The 19,171-nt window shown below is 38.0% G+C and overlaps 1 long non-coding RNA gene across 2 annotated transcripts in view; it reads right to left on the reverse strand.

The window, feature by feature from the left end:
* The window catches only part of LOC139119576 (uncharacterized), a 44,822-nt gene extending 27,154 nt beyond the window's left edge, over window positions 1-17,668 (reverse strand). Inside the window, exons 1-2 of one of the 2 annotated variants that reach the window (XR_011548950.1) lie at window positions 17,356-17,668; window positions 7,154-7,284 (exon numbers count right to left, since the gene is read on the reverse strand). This is a non-coding gene — a long non-coding RNA (uncharacterized lncRNA). Of the gene's footprint in view, window positions 1-7,153; window positions 7,285-16,073; window positions 16,270-17,355 lie in introns of those variants that run through there. The other variant, XR_011548949.1, reaches the window with a different exon arrangement.
* Between the last annotated feature and the right edge of the window lie 1,503 nt (window positions 17,669-19,171).

Below are 19,171 nucleotides of genomic sequence, written 5' to 3' on the forward strand. Positions count from 1 at the left end.
CCAATATTTTGAATGTACAGTAATGGTCTCTCAACTACACTTATTGACATAACTATCTACATGCACACAACAATCACTCCACTATCCAATATTTTAAATGTGCAGTCATGGTCTCTCATCTACACTTATTGACATAACTATCTACATGCACACAACAATCACTCCATAATCCAATAGTTTGAATGTGCAGTCATGGTCTCTCCATCTACACTTATTGACATAATTATCCACCTACACACGACAATCACTCCGACTATCCCATAGTTAGAATGTGCAGTCATGGTCCCTCATCTACACTTATTGACATAACTATCAACATACTGGCTACAATCTATCCAACTATCTAATATTTTGAATGTACAGTCACGGTCTCTCATCTAGTAGATCTACACTTATTGACATGACTATCCACATGCACGTTACAATCTATCCAACTATCTAATATTTTGAATGTACAGTCATGGTCCCTTATCTAAACTTATTGAAATAACTGTCTACATGCACACAACAATCACTCGACTATCCCATATTTTGAATGTACAGTCATGGTCTCTCATCTACACTTATTGACATAACTATCTACATGCACACAACAATCACTCCACTATCCAATATTTTGAATGTGCAGTCATGGTCTCTCATCTACACTTATTGACATAACTATCTACATGCACCCAACAATCACTCCATAATCCAATAGTTTGAATGTGCAGTCATGGTCTCTCCATCTACACTTATTGACATAATTATCCACCTACACACGACAATCACTCCAACTATCCCATAGTTAGAATGTGCAGTCATGGTCCCTCATCTACACTTATTGACATAACTATCCACATACTGGCTACAATCTATCCAACTATCGAATATTTTGAATGTACAGTCACGGTCTCTCATCTAGTAGATCTACATTTATTGACAGGACTATCCACATGCACGTTACAATCTATCCAACTATCTAATATTTTGAATGTACAGTCATGGTCCCTTATCTAAACTTATTGAAAATAACTGTCTACATGCACACAACAATCACTCGGCTATCCCATATTTTGAATGTACAGTCATGGTCTCTCATCTACACTTATTGACCTAACTATCTACATGCACACAACAATCACTCCACTATCCCATATTTGAATGTACAGTCATGGTCTCTCATCTACACTTATTGACATAACTATCTACATGCACACGAAAATCACTCCACTATCCCATATTTTAAATGTGCAGTCATGGTCTCTCAACTACACTTATTGACATAACTATCTACATGCACACGACAATCACTCCACTATCCCATATTTTGAATGTGCAGTCATGGTCTCTCATCTACACTTATTGACATAACTATCTACATGCACACAACAATCACTCCACTATCCAATATTTTGAATGTGCAGTCATGGTCTCTCATCTACACTTATTGACATAACTATCTACATGCACCCAACAATCACTCCATAATCCAATAGTTTGAATGTGCAGTCATGGTCTCTCCATCTACACTTATTGACATAATTATCCACCTACACACGACAATCACTCCAACTATCCCATAGTTAGAATGTGCAGTCATGGTCCCTCATCTACACTTATTGACATAACTATCCACATACTGGCTACAATCTATCCAACTATCGAATATTTTGAATGTACAGTCACGGTCTCTCATCTAGTAGATCTACATTTATTGACAGGACTATCCACATGCACGTTACAATCTATCCAACTATCTAATATTTTGAATGTACAGTCATGGTCCCTTATCTAAACTTATTGAAATAACTGTCTACATGCACACAACAATCACTCAACTATCCCATATTTTGAATGTGCAGTCATGGTCTCCCAACTACACTTATGAGATATAACTATCTACATACACACTATAATTTATCCAACTATCTTATATTTTGAATGTACAGTCATGGTCCCTCATCTACACTTATTGACATAACTGTCTACATGCACACAACAATCACTCCACTATCCAATATTTTGAATGTGCAGTCATGGTCTCTCATCTACACTTATTGACATAACCATCTACATGCACACAACAATCACTCCACTATCCAATATTTTGAATGTGCAGTCATGGTCTCTCATCTACACTTATTGACATAACTATCTACATGCACCAACAATCACTCCATAATCCAATAGTTTGAATGTGCAGTCATGGTCTCTCCATCTACACTTATTGACATAATTATCCACCTACACACGACAATCACTCCAACTATCCCATAGTTAGAATGTGCAGTCATGGTCCCTCATCTACACTTATTGACATAACTATCCACATACTGGCTACAATCTATCCAACTATCGAATATTTTGAATGTACAGTCACGGTCTCTCATCTAGTAGATCTACATTTATTGACAGGACTATCCACATGCACGTTACAATCTATCCAACTATCTAATATTTGAATGTACAGTCATGGTCCCTTATCTAAACTTATTGAAATAACTGTCTACATGCACACAACAATCACTCCACTATCCCATATTTTGAATGTGCAGTCATGGTCTCCCAACTACACTTATGAGATATAACTATCTACATACACACTATAATTTATCCAACTATCTTATATTTTGAATGTACAGTCATGGTCCCTCATCTACACTTATTGACATAACTGTCTACATGCACCCAACAATCACTCCACTATCCCATATTTTGAATGAACAGTCATGGTCTCTCATCTACACTTATTAAATAACTATCTACATGCACACGACAATCACTCCACTATCCTATATTTTGAATTTACAGTCATGGTCTCTCACCTACACTTATTGACATAACTATCTACATACACACTACAATCTATCCAACTATCTAATATTTTGAAAGTACAGTCATGGTCTCTCATCTACACTTAATGACATAACTATCTACATGCACACTACAATCACTCAACCATCCCATACTTTGAATGTGCAGTCATGGTCTCTCAACTACACTTATGAGACATAGCTATCTACATACACACTATAATCTATCCAACTATCTAATATTTTGAATGTGCAGTCATGGTCCCTCATCTACACTTATTGACATAACTGTCTACATGCACACAACAATCACTCCACTATCCCATATTTTGAATGAACAGTCATGGTTTCTCATCTACACTAATTAAATAACTATCTACATGCACACGACAATCACTCCACTATCCCATATTTTGAATTTACAGTCATGGTCTCTCATCTACACTTATTGATACAACTATCTACATACACACTATAATCTATCCAACTATCTAATATTTTGAAAGTACAGTCATGGTCCCTTATCTAAACTTATTGACATAACTGTCTACATCACACAACAATCAGACTTACCATATTTTGAATGTACAGTCATTGTCTCTCATCTACACTTATTAAATAACTATCTACATGCACACTACAATCATTCCACTATCAGATATTTTGCATGTGCTGATATGCACTCATCTACACTTATGAAATAACTATCCACCTACATACTACAATCTTTCCACTATCCCATATTTTGAATGTACAGTCATGGTCTCTCATCTACAATTATTGAAAAAAACTATATACATACACACTACCGGTACATCACTCCAACAATCCCATATTTTGTATGTACAGTCATGGTCTCTCATCTACACTTATTGACACAACTATCTACACCTACACAACAATCCTCCACTATCCCATATTTTGAATGTACAGTAATGGTCTCTCATCTACACTTATTGACATAACTATCTACATGCATACAACAATCACTCCATAATCCAATATTTTGAATGTGCAGTCATGGTCTCTCCATCTACACTTATTGACATAATTATCCACCTACACACGACAATCACTCCAACTACCCCATAGTTTGAATGTGCAGTCATGGTCCCTCATCTACACTTATTGACATAACTATCCACATACTGGCTACAATCTATCCAACTATCTAATATTTTGAATGTACAGTCACAGTCTCTCATCTAGTAGATCTACACTTATTGACATGACTATCCACATGCACGTTACAATCTATCCAATTATCTAATATTTTGAATGTACAGTCATGGTCTCTCATCTACAATTATTGACAAAACTATATACATACACACTACCGGTACATCACTCCAACGTTCCCATATTTTGTATGTACAGTCATGGTCTCTCATCTACACTTATTGACACAACTATCTACATCTTCACAACAATCACTCCACTATCCCATATTTTGAATGTTCAGTAATGGTCTCTCAACTACACTTATTGACACAACTATCTTCATGCACTAAACAATCACTTCACTATCCCATATTTTAAATGTACAGTATCTACACTTATTGACATAACTATCTACATGCACACAACAATCACTCCACTATCTAATATTTTGAATGTACAGTCATGGTCTCTCATCTACACTTATTGACACAACAATCATCCCACTATCCAATATTTTGAATGTGCAGTCATGGTCTCTCATCTACACTTATTGACATAACTATATTTACGCACCACAACAATCACTTCACTATCCCATTTTTAAATGTCAAGTAATGGTCTCTCAACTACACTTATTGACATAACTATCTACATGTACACAACAATCGCTCCATTATCCCATATTTGAATGTACAGTCATGGTCTCTCATCTACACTTATTGACAATAACTATCCACATACTCATGACAATCACCCCAACTATACCATAGTTTGAATGTGCAGTCATGGTCCTCATCTACACTCATTGACATAACTATCCATATACACGCTACAATCTATCCAACTAACTAATATTTGGAACATACAGTCATGGTCTCTCATCTACACTTATTGACATGACTATCCACATGCACGTTACAATCTATCCAACTATCTCATATTTTGAATGTACAGTCATGGTCCCTTATCTAAACTTATTGACATAACTGTCTACATGTACACAACAATCAATCTAACTATCCAATATTTAGAATGTACAGTCATGGTCTCTCATCTACACTTATTAAATAACTATCTATATGCACACTACAATCACTCCACTATCGGATATTTTGCATGTGCTGATATGGTCTCTCATCTACACTTATTGAAAGAACTATCCACATACACACTACAATCTCTCCACTATCCCATATTTTGAATGTACAGTCATGGTCTCTCATCTACACTTATTGACACAACTATCTACATGCACACAACAATCACTCCACTATCCCATATTTTGAATGTACAGTAATTGTCTCTCATCTAAACTTATTGAAATAACTATCTACATGCACACGACAATCTCTCCACTATCCCATATTTTGAATTTACAGTAATGGTCCCTAAACTACATTTATTGACAAAACTACAATCTCTCAAACTATCCAATAATTTGAATGTACAGTAATGGTCTCTCAACTACATTTATTGACATAACTATCTGCATGCACACAACAATCACTCCACTATCCCATTTTTAAATGTACAGTAATGGTCTCTCCATCTACACTTATGAGACATAACTATCAACCTGCACACAACAATCACTCCACTATCCCATATTTTGAATGTACAGTAATGGTCTCTCATCTACACTTATCGACATAACTATCTACATGCACACAACAATCACTCCACTATCCCATATTTTGAATGTACAGTCATGGTCTCTCATCTACACTTATTGACATGACTATCCACATGCACACGACAATCACTCCACTATCCCATATTTTGAATATGCAGTCATGGTCTCTCATATATGCACTTATTGACACAACTATCTAAATGAACACTACAATCTCTCCAGCTGTCCTGTATTTTGAATTTGCAGTCATGGTTATAGGATATCAACTCAAGCCTACACAAATCTGACCATCTGTAAAATGTTTATTGTGTGAGTAAAAATGTGTGTATCCACATAGAACAACACACCAGGCCTACACAAATGTAATTTTCTAGATACATGTTTACTGTGTGAATCAAGATGTGTGTCCACATAGGACATCACACCTGGCCAACACAAAAGGAATGTGTACATGTTTACAGTGCGAGTCAAAATGTGTGACCACAAAGGACATCACACCAAGCCTACACACAAATGTAGTTATATCTATATGTTTATAATGTTAGTAAAGGGGTGTCCACATAGGAAGTCACACCACGCCTACACAACATCAATTATGGTAACTGTGTAATCAAGATGTGTGTCTACATAGGAAATCACACCTAGCCTACAACATTAACTATTTTTACATGTTTATTAATTGTGTGAGTCAAGATGTGTGTCCACATAGGACATCACACCTGGCCTACACAGCATTATATTAAGTATCTATACATGTTTATTATGTGAGTAAAGATGTGTTTCAACATAGGACGTCACACCTGGCCTACACAATATTATTTATTATCTGTACATGTATACTGTGTTATCAAGATGTGTATCCACATAGGACATCACACCTGGCCTACACAAATCTAATTTAATCTCTACATGTTTAATGTGAGGGTCAAGATGTGTGGCCACACAGGACATCACACTTAACCTTCACAACATTAATTATCTTTCATGTTTATTGTGTAATCAAGATGTGTGTCCACATTGGACATCACACCTGGCCTACACAATATTATTAATTATCTGAACATGTATACTGTGTAATCAAGATGTGTATCCACATAGGACATCACACCTGGCCTACGCAAATCTAATTTAATCTCTACATGTTTAATGTGGGGGTCAAAATGTGTGTCCACATAGGACATCACACCAGGCCTACACAAATCTCATTATCTCTATATGCTGTGTAAGTCAAGATGTGTGTGACCATACAGTACTGAACATCACACCAGGCCTACATACATATTCAATTAACCCTAAACCCTACATGGTTGTTTTATACATATAACTGTTAGTTGTTTAATTATATGAGGAAACTCCAGTGAGATAGAAATATTATTTATGTGTCGCTGTAGTTGTCACTACTATTATTCACAACAATGACATAAAATTATACCTTTTAACAAACATGTGTTATTCCAAAAAATTTTGATCTAACTAAATCATGCGAGTTTTTTTAAGATATCACTTTACCTTCATTTCATTGTACTCATTAATTAACACAATCAAATTAAACATTTATACATACCTTAATTCTGAACGGAGTATCGGGATGACAAATTGTAATAACCGGATGATAACTACACTGGATTCAGACAAGGAGACATCATCCAATACAGTGTCTACACTGTCAACCTGCACAGGAAGGTTGCGAATAGCCTTCCCGAGAAAAAAGCAAAATCAGTGAGAAAGTACTGGCCTAAGTGGGTAGCTGAATTAGCGTGGTTGGAAAAACAGAAACTGAATAGACTACAACATACACAGAATTATTCAAATTCACAACACATGTAATTCTATCAGATGTGAGATTGTCCAAATGAAGTTTCTGGTGACTGTAATTATCCCCATCCATATCGGGGAGATATCTCAGGTAAATATACAGCATTCATCACAACAATACTTCTCTATTAAACTTTGTACATTATTGGAGCCCTGGATGATATCATTCTATTCAGATTCTTCCAAAAAGGCTAGTGTGGTGCTTACATTTTGTCAGAGAATCCCAAGGAAACCAACTTATAACTCACATTGTTTCTGTACCCAGAAAACTGCACATTGGTGAACGGTCAGACACAGTGCTATTTTTTTGGCAAAAGAAATGCCTTTCAGCCATGAAACAGATTTACAGCCACAGTAGCTATAACTTTTGGTGATTTTCAGCATTTTTGTTCTGTATACCGGTATTTACTGAACTAGTTTATTGTTAAACGTATAAATCATGTAGAAATGTCCACTATATAGCTTATCAGCACAGCTCATATGTGTATAATGAACATTGTTATTGATAAATAAATTTTAGTCCGGACTAAAATTAAAATGTAAACAGTAACAATGCATTCTACACACATACACTTTGAATTCACAAGCTGAACACTGTGTATTTGTATATCTTTTGTTTGCATTGAGGGTCCGCTTAATACACATTACAGTTAATAGGACCTGTGTCTTTAGTTTTTTTCCTTTGGCATTTGGTCATTGAACTGTCACAAGGTCTTCAGTGTTTTTACCTGCAAGATTATATAATGGTTTAGACCTGTGACATGCTCAATGGAGCCATTTTTCCCATGATTCAATTTTACAGGACGTTTAAGAAGCCCAGCAAAAGCATTCGTTTTTTATGATTTTACGGAAACCCTATGATTCAAAGTTGGTGGAAATGACTGTATTGGGTAACAGCCTCCCCTAGAGGACATTTAAAAAATACCGCCAATAAGACGGTGTCACTCCCATATGATCAGAGTTGTTGTATAATAACTGTGGCACTGGGTCACATAGCCCATGGTGAACTGCATTAAAAATCAGTCAATAGGATTCAGAGATGTTTGCTCAAAAATGGGAGAAAATGACCCAAAAATACAATCACACAAATTTACTTCAATTTGAAACAAAGCATATCTAAACCAAGGAGTTTTGAGTATTTACATTTCTTGATGGATTTCACAGAAATATTCTTCCAAAAATAAACTTCAAGTTAGAAGGAGCCACGTTGGCCCAGGAGGCACCCTCTTTGTCCAATGTAAACATCCCCCTATTTTCTGGCTCATGAATATTAATTAGGCCACACTTGTCGTGCAGCGGAAGCAAAAACGACTCCGATTGTTGTGAGTGTTTATAATTATTGAAGCCAGGTATGTATATTTACATTGATACTTCAAAGAGTTTGTTAACTACATGTACTTTCCCTTGACAAATCTGGCAATATTCGATTCGGCAGGTTGCCAAATGTCACTATTTCTCACTGCTATTGCCGGTTACCAGGCAAGCGCTAACTTCATAGCAACAACCACCTTCCCAAGAAAACCGTTTAAAATTGATAGTTTTATGCCATGATTCAAAATTTTAAAATCATACGATTGTTGTTTGATAATTTCTGATCCTTACAACTATAATTTCAATCACTATTGATAACTTTTGTTGAAATCAAGTCAGGCTGAAATTTCCGTTTTCGCCGTGCAGTCAATGAATATTGCTACCCCATTGACGGCTATGGCAGATTACACATCGATTTCACCAACTGTAGAAAAGATGGTTGTTTTTATAACGCGAGTGCCGAAATTCAAAATTCTGAAACCAACAGTTGTTTTAAATTCCCAAATGAACTCAAGGACACTAAAATTTCGCCATTAAATAGAGAAATAAAAAAACTTAACCTGAAAGAATTTTCATATCTTGATTACTGTGCTCGCGTCGAAATGGCCACGCGTATATGCGCTTACAGACCTGCATGCATACGCGTGTCGCCGTGTGTCCCTTGGGAAATATACTATGTTAATGGCAGCGATTATGGATAATGACATACCGGTATGTGCAGGGACTCTTTTTCCCGGCAAACACCTCGCATTTGATCGATGAACTATGTATGTATGTATGTATGTATGTATGTATGTATGTATGTATACATGTATGTATGTATGTATGTATGTATGTATGTATGTATGTATGTATGTATGTATGTATGTATGTATGTTAGCTGTGCATGGCAGGGCTGTGTGTTACCAGCATTATACGACCTCCGACCACAGGCTATGGTGGGAGGCCACATAACGCCGGTAACACACAGCCCTGCCATGCAGAGCTACTATGTATGTACCAGGGGTATGTATGTATGTATGTATGTATGTATGTATGTATGTAAGCTGTGCATGGCAGGGCTGTGTGTTACAGGCGTTATACGGCCTCCCACCACAGGCTGTGGTGGGAGGCCACATAATGCCGGTAACACACAGCCCTACCATGCACAACTAAATGTATGTATGTATGTATGTATGTATGTATGTATGTATGTTAGCTGTGCATGGCAGGGCTGTGTGTTACCAGCGTTATACGGCCTCCCACCACAGGCTGTGGTGGGATGCGAGTATGTATGTATGTATGTATGTATGTATGTATGTATGTATGTATGTATGTATGTATGCATGCATGTGTATGTATGTATATATGTATGTATGTATGTATGTATGTATGTATATGTTTGTATGTATGTATGTATGTATGTATGTGTGTGTATGTGTGTATGTATGTATGTGTATGTATGTATGTATGTATGTGTGTATGTATGTATGTATGTATGTATGTATGTATGTATGTAGATGGTATGTATGTTAGCTGTGCATGGCAGGGCTGTGTGTTACCGGCGTTATACCGGTACGGCCTCCCACCACAGGCTGTGGTGGGAGGCCACATAATGCCGGTAACACACAGCCCTGCTATGCAGAGCTAGTATGTATGTATGTATGTATGTATGTGTGTATGTATGTATGTATGTATGTATGTATGTATGTTAGCTGTGCATGGCAGGGCTGTGTGTTACCGTCGTTATACGGCCTCCCACCACAGGCTGTGGTGGGAGGCCACATAACGCTGGTAACACAGTGAGCCCTGCCATGCAGAGCTAGTATGTATGTATGTATGTATGTATGTATGTATGTATGTATGTATGTATGTATGCTGTGCATGGCAGGGCTGTGTGTTACCGTCGTTATGTCTCATCCCACCACAGCCTCTGGTGGGAGGCCGTATAATGCGGTAACACACAGCCCTGCCATGCAGACATTAGTGGACGTTTCCATCTAAAAACAATGCATATTCAATGCACATTCACCACTTGAAATAGGGGTTTGAAGGGGTATGGAGCTCCTAATTAAAGTTATTTGCCATCTCGTAAGCTGTTTGCAATATGTGATTAGAGATAGCAATTAAGTGGGTGTACAGGGCAGACATCTTTGCCTTACACACTTCACTCATACAGATAATCGTTCGCCTTGAACTTCTTTGAACATTGTACCCTAATTTTCACAGAATAGGACCTATAAATATACTACACGCCATATTTTAGTTCAAATTAATAAAAGTAGGAACAAATTCCGATGTCCTGAAATGATAATACTGTTGTCAAGGTTTACACGAGACTGAGTTTGTGCCGCTTCGCTGTACAATACCTTGCAATGGCATAAAGTAGTACCAGCGAAGCTATTGGTATCTGAAGTTGTTGACTAAGCGTTATGTAATGTCTGATTATATCTGATATAACTACTGTAGATTGCATATTATCAGTGCAGAAAGAGCTCAAAAAAGTGCACTGTTTTTTAGATGCAAGCGTCCCGTCATGAGCTAATATGTATGTACCGGGGGTATGTATGTATGTATGTATGTATGTATGTATGTATGTATGTATGTAATATGTTAGCTGTGCATGGCAGGGCTGTGTTACCGGTGTTATACGGCCTCCCACCACAGGCTGTGGTCACGGGGAGGCCACATAACGCCGGTAACACACAGCCCTGCCATGCAGAGCTAGTATGTATGTATGTATGCATGTATGTATGTATGTATGTTTGCTGTGCATGGCAGGGCTGTGTGTTACCGTCGTTATACGGCCTCCCACCACAGGCTGTGGTGGGAGGCCACATAACGCCGGTAACACACAGCCCTGCCATGCAGAGCCAGTATGTATGTATGTATGTATGTATGAATGTATACATGTTTGCTGTGCATGGCAGGGCTGTGTTACCGGCATTATACGGCCTCCCACCACAGGCTGACAGGCCACATAATGCCGGTAACACACAGCCCTGCCATGCAGAGCTAGTATGTATGTATGTATGTATGTATGTATGTGTGTATGTATGTATGTATGCATGTATGTATGTATGTATGTACCGGTATGTATGTATGTATGTATGTATGTATGTAAGCTGTGCATGGCAGGGCTGTGTGTTACTTAGTCAGAAAACAGACAGGTTCAGGCAGGATCCCGAGGTAAGATAATTCTCTCTCTCTCTCTCTCTCTCTCTCTCTCTCTCTCTCTCTCTCTCTCTCATGCACACACTGTATATATATATATATATATATATATATATATATAATATATATATATATATATATATATATATATATATATATATATATATATATGTATACCCTTATATCCCGAGGTAAGATAATTCTCTTCTCTCTCTCTCTCTCTCTCTCTCTCTCTCTCTCATGCACACACTGTATATATATATATATATATATATATATATATATAGTACAGTGCTTCATGCAAAAAGCAGAAGGTTACAAAGGAAGTTCAATATGGGGTTGGGTCTTAATACAATGGAGGGAAGAGAAGCCAAGCATTTGCGCTTACTTGAATACAGTTGTAAATCAACACCCCAGAACAGATGGTCTCTCATATTCAGGCATGAATACGTACTACTGTATTGGCTACGCACACAAGACCCCTGTTCTGATAATTATAGGGGGGGGGGGGGTCATATGGGATTGAAAGCCATAGAGAATGCCAAATATATTCCAGACAGATATTATGATGACCCGAGTTACTGTTTTTGTGGCAATGAGAAGCAGTGTTCCTCTGAATCTTGTGAAATTTGCAGCAGCAAATTTATGGGGAAATTAAACGGTCTGCAGTGAGTGGGAAAATAAGTAAAATTCTGAAAAATACATTGAAGTGATGAGCTTTGGATGCAAAATTGTGCATGCCTTCACAGTGTAAATTTGAATGGATATAATAGGTATACAAAGATGTTGATAAGTTTTGCCTATATAAGTTAGAAGCTAATTGTTAAACATTTTGTAGGATTATTAGAAAATCATAAACAGCTGAGAATGAAATTTTTAAACAGTTAAGTGTAAGATTGAATTCAGTTTTTGTCTGAGAATGATCTTTGTGCTTTGATAAATATATAAAAGAATTTCAATTTTTTAGAATTACGTGAGATCATAATTTAGTTTCACAATCACTGCTGAGCCTATATCCAAAGGTTTTTGAAGTAATGTAATTTTAATATTTTGCCGCATTTTAATGGAAATTGTAAAGTCTGAATTTGTAAAATTTAGTGTAAAAAAAATTTCTTCATGGGACTGCAAAAGTTCACTTCATTTGCTGAGTTGAACATTGCAGCAGAGCTTTCAAAGAGGTGATACTCGAATACATGTTTGACCAATGGTTAAGAAATAAATGCATGTAGTGTTTTTTATTGACAAGTTATCTTGTTAATATTTAGGATGCCTTTCATTCTGAAACCACCATTGTATGTAAGGAATATGGACTGTAATTTACTGTATGCCACAGTTAACTTTCAAGCAAAGTCATAAAGATCACAAACTTTGATGAAATATCAATTTTTTTTTATTTCTGTATGATTGAACATGTGCAGAAACATCTGCTGATTTCATGCTTTGAAAAAAGGCCAAAAAATGTGAACTCTTCACAGCTATGAAATGATTTCAAACTTGAACAAGAACGTCAAACCTCAGCAGTTCAAAATTTCTCCAGGACATCTCACCATTCAAACATGTTGAGGAACCCCATGTTTGTTCCAACAGCCATAGTGGAAGTTGATCGTCGCTGTTTCTGATGTCTTCCTATACCGCACGATCATGGGCTTGTCATCGGTACAGATAACTTCCATACACTGAACCTTTACTGACCTCAGTAACAGCTGCTGATTTTCGTAGCGGGCTCCACGGCCAAGGATAGTTGACTTTGTTCAACCAGGTAAATTTCAGAGTTACTGTACACGGTGTTTCAGACTCTTCAATGCGCATGAATTGCGGGTTGAATACAGCCGAATGAGCTCAAACACTTCTGCTGGGATATTTCTGCTAAAGGTTCCCTTCCATGGATTCCGCATTGAGCAAGAGGGTTTCAATTTCTGGGTCACTGCTGATCGCCAATGTCTCATTTCACACTCAAATATTGGGTACACCTCTATCTGGCGGAGCTTTACCTTGTCAGCTGTGATTTTATCATGTTTCTTGATTGCAGGGTCAACATTGGCATCTAGTTCATCGAAAAGGCCATGTACCGGTAGGTCACAATGGAAATCGCCCTTGCTTCTCATAAGCTCAAACTTTGCGTTGCGTAGCTTACGCTTGACAGCTGTAGCGATGACTAACATGGGCGCTGCCATATTGATTTACAGTAACTACGGTAAATGACCTCAGTCATGACCCCAATATAGGTATACACGCTCCACGAAGCATTGGACAAAACAGGGCGCTGCTGGGCCGCAGTGAACATACCGGTATACTTCATCTCTTGTATAAACACAGATGGCTGTGTGCTATCTATCAGCTGAGCTCTATAAACTGTCAATTTCAATGTCAATACCCCTTTCAACAACAGACTTTGTGAAACCAATATTTAAAGCCATCAATTGGACCTCTTGTATTATAGCAATCATGGTGATGTTAAAAAAAGATTTTGCAAAAGACAATGCAGGGGTTTCACTAAGTTTTGAAACAGGGGGCCATATGAAAATTACAGGGGGCCAAGCCATACCAACCAGCAAACATGTGGATGTTTGGTACGTACCCCCACCCCTCACCCACCAATACACGGTTCCAAATTAGCTTTTTACAAACTGGACAAAACAGTTCATCAACCACAAACGGTAAGTTACAAGTTTTATTTCAAGCATTGCTTACAGAAATATGTCATTATGATCATCTACAAACAGGGTTCGAAATTTATTTTTTGTTTGGTGGTCAAGTTTGACCACCAGATTCAAATTTTGGTGGTCAATTGCAAAATTCTGGTGGTCAAAAATAATTGTCATTGTCAGAGTGTAATTCTTGTGGAGGTCAGGGTCCATAGGGGTGAATAGTGGGCTGACATCTTGTTCTGGAACCATTCCACTATGCTGCTACTCGTGTTACGTTGGTCTATGTTGGATGCCCAGTAAAATCCACTAGAAAAATTTTCAGTATTTTCACAACTTGAAATGAGTGCATGAGTGACTGACTGACTGTAAGTTTTGACAGAATTACAAACTGAGTAATCAAGAAATGACAATTACTGCTGATAACATGACAATTATTGCATTTTTTGAACTTATGAAGTTTTGTCAGAGTTTTGTACAATGAGATGTTATGCAACATTTGCAGACTTAATCACAATAATCATAGCAGTAAACAGTAAACAAAGAGAGACATTGTCTATCCAAAGGAACGCCTCACTTGGGTAGATTGGAGTGGGGTTGAAGGACTGACATTAAACCAAAGTGGAGGGACTGTGATTGAACAGACAAGATGTGTACTACTAGATAACTGCTATATCTATCTCTGAGGATAATATATTGTTTCTGGATACTCCTAGCAATAAACTGTGAGAGGAATGTAAGACTTACAGCTTTGCAGCACTAGTGTGACCTCCGAAAACTTGGTGGTCAACATTGATGCAGTTTTCCTCTATGGTTCACCACTGAAAATAGTCATTTCAAGTGATTGTTGGTAGAACAGAATGAAAATTTCTATGAATTTTGACTTTGACCCTAGTACACTAGCCCTCAGTCGCTCCGCATTTCTACTTTATTTACATTTTTCAAAGGATCAGGGACCAACATTAGACAGCCTGGATCTACTTTAAAATCATCAACGGCAGCTGTTGTAAAAAAGTGTTCGTTTTATGAAAGTGTTCGTTTTTTGGAAACCACACTCAAAAATGCATCGTCTTCAACACAAAAAGCATACAAGATATGAATTTAGAGATGTATTGGAAGCCATCGATACGGGGGTTTTTGAATGAATTATTGCGGCTTTTGGTGCAGGAAAGCAGTCTTCGAACTTTAGTGATAGGTGCAGGCTATAGCAGCCATGGCCGGTTTATTCCATTTCCGGACTTCCTGCATTGCCGTGTATGACGACTGTGCTACAGCCAACCGCTAAACGTCACAGTCTGCTGAAGTTTACACCTTCATTTATTCAGTTTTGAAATTTATATGCCCACGGAGTTAAGGCAAGTCAAACATAAAGAAAATCATTAAAATCCGAGAGCGAACGTCGACCACCAATGCCAAGGTGTTGTTTACATTTACAACCCGAGGCTGGTGGATCGCTGTAGGGGCGAATGCTGATGCATTCAGAAGAAACATTTCCTGATAAATATTCATAAAACGCCGCATAAGTATCAATATGATCTGAGAAATTGCCATAAACTGTACCTTTCGTCATCAACCCGTCTGTATTTCTCCATTTCGACCCAATGAATCACTTCACTCACATCTCATGGCCAACGCAATGTTGCGTTATGGCACAAGCTCAATGACCTCTAACCTCCAACCAGCTGTGTACGTTGTATTGACGTTTTCCATGCACAGGCGCTCCTTAGCTGGGTCGTCTGCTAAGTAGATCGATTTTCGGATCGATCTATTGATCCCGTAGTCGATATGCCCGCCACTGCAACCTAATTAGGTTAACCTATTTAGGTTGCAGTGGCGGGCATATCGACTACGGGATCAATAGATCGATCCGAAAATCGATCTACTTGGCAGACGACCCAGCTAAGGAGCGCCTGTGATTCCGTGCGGTACTATCGGTACCTACATCTTCAAGCTTAGCGAGGCATTGCGCGATCGACAAATGCGAACGATGAACACAAAATTTTCGTTGAAAACACCCCAAAAGTGTTGAAAAACAAGTAATTCAGCATTAAGGATACAGATCATTGTAAACTTTTGGCAACATGCTGTTTGTTACTAGCTATTCATTTCTGTAGGAAGCACAACAATTACACGATTTTCAGGTAATAACAGGCGGCCGTATGACCGGTGGCCGGCTTTTAACGAAACCCCTGTAAATACTGTTCAACTTTAGTTTCAAAATCTGTTGAGTTGTACAGTGTATTGCATAGAAATAAATGTGATTTAGTCCAACATGGTAATTGCTTAAGTCAGAGTATACATCGACCACATACAAATCGGCATTTGTCTGCAAATTTAGACAAAACACTCAGACTGTACTGGCAATATGACAATGTTGAAAACTGGGCTTGGTGTCTATCGAAACCGACGACATTAACACTGCAAGCAAGCATATAAAATGCTTGCAACTCCTGCATCAAGTTGAGACATAGCCGCAGAATGAACCGAAGCAAAGTTGTCTGCATTTGATGCAAAGTGCCAATGTCGCGCGCATTGTCCTATATTTAGAAGCTAGTTCTGTCACAGAACTGTGCTCAAATGATGACCATGCAACATCGAGCAGTTCCTCGTATATAGACATACACATCAGGTATCAAACTTGCTATAACGGACAAAAATGAGATAAACTCAGTTATTTTTCTGACAAAATTGTTCACCGAAATTGTACCCCTACTAAACTTGATCGCGCTGGTCAGGAGTCATCGATCGCTGGTTGAGAGCTGGTGGCACATATTTAATTAAAAAAGCAAAATCGGCGAAATTTACAACATTAGTTCAAGTTAAATATGATGGTTGTACTAACCTGTAACGAAAGAAGCTCTTTGGACCTACGACGTGTCCAACAAGCACACCACACAGCGCAGGAGAGGCAGATCCCAGACGTGTCGAACTGTACGCTTGCAAGCAGTATAGCAATATGGCGGACGTATTGACATCACCGTTGTCGAATGGTGGCGCTCGTTCAGGCAAACTACGGGTGCGTAGATCCTGGCGAGGCACGCACCTCACACACAAAATTTCACACTCATTTTCCCGGTGCGTAGAAAAATGAGGCCAGTCGATAAAAACGTTAGTAAGCACTATTTAGGCAGTTCTTAGGCCATTGGAAGGCTAACATTATAAAGCCAGGCTTTTGGCTTTATTACGCAAGTCTGGTCTCGATAAGTACGTGAATTCCTTACTACATGGTCTCGATAGTACTAGTACACAAACGCACACACACACACACACACACACACACACATATATATATATATATATATATATATATATATATATATATATATATATATATATATATATATATATATATATATATATATATATTTGGCCAACAATGGTCTAATTTGGTGTCCTAATTCTGCCGATGGCTTCTTTTCGCGCACAAAATAGTTTGGGTATGCGCTATTTTATCCCTGATTATTATTGGCAAGCTTTATCGAACAATCTGATTGGCGCTGTCTACAGTTACTGGAAGATAACATCTTCTGTGATATTCATTACCCGTATTAGTGTACCAGTTGCCGCATTTCGAAATTTCGATGTTTTCCTAGCTAGGCACCGGACGTACTCGTTTATGATATCAGTATTGTCTTAACCGGTGATATTATCTGGAAAGAAGCCATTATGTTTGGCCCCACTGTTCAAAAGGCAATGTGATATCAAAAAACTTGAATCTTGACAAAATGGCTGCCTCACACATTGAGCATTGCACGGCAAGTGGTTAAAATGAGGCGGGAACCAGACTAAATTGGCAGATTTTGCCCGGTTACTGACATACATAACCGCTGCAGCTATTTAGTTTTTTGCCCGCTTACGAATTAAACATATTCAGTCATCAGTATAATATTTATAATGGATGACCAATTGGAGCTATTATATGATCATTACAATGTGTAACGCAGTGTTTCTCGGAGAATAAATGATTGATCTTTGACCTGTTCCTTTGATACGTGTTAAATTTTGTCACGCCTCAGATAACAACCTCTCCCAAAGTTTGTGGAAATTCGTCACCTCTAAAATGCCTATTATTAAAGTTTCGGTTTCGTTTTTGTCTGGCATTTGATAAAATAACACTGGAGTGAAAGGAAAAGCGAACCGGATTCACAGACTATTGCATGCTCTGGCAAAATCAGGATATGACAACAGTTTTTCGTAATAAACATTCAAAGATTCCACAAAGTTTGATACAAGCGAAGGAACCTTCGAACCTCATGGCCCCGCTGGTAGGGGCTATCGGTGATCGGAATGCTTCTGTATTTTGTCGTTGTAATTTTTTAATGTGTTTACCTTTAAATTATAGAAACAGGATATTGAGATATCGGGTATAATATTTAATAACATGGTCTATGTCACGTGACAGCGTTCTAGCTCAGCATATCATTTTGGCGGCTTCTTTTGTAAGACAACGTGGTCTAAAACGCTGTGGCATGTTTGATATCGTGAAATGAAGAGAATATATGTGATCTGCTTCACAGTGATAGAGTTGCTATAAAGTCTTCTGCTGACATACGAAGATCAGTCTCTGCAGTAGCTGGCACTGCTTTCAACGCTGTAACTGTGGCCATTGGCGTGACAATTGTCTAACCAGTATGTTATTATCTCTGTGCCAAGTAAGT

The sequence above is a fragment of the Ptychodera flava genome, chromosome 2 (genome assembly GCF_041260155.1).
Source record: "Ptychodera flava strain L36383 chromosome 2, AS_Pfla_20210202, whole genome shotgun sequence".
Classification (NCBI taxonomy): domain Eukaryota; kingdom Metazoa; phylum Hemichordata; class Enteropneusta; family Ptychoderidae; genus Ptychodera; species Ptychodera flava.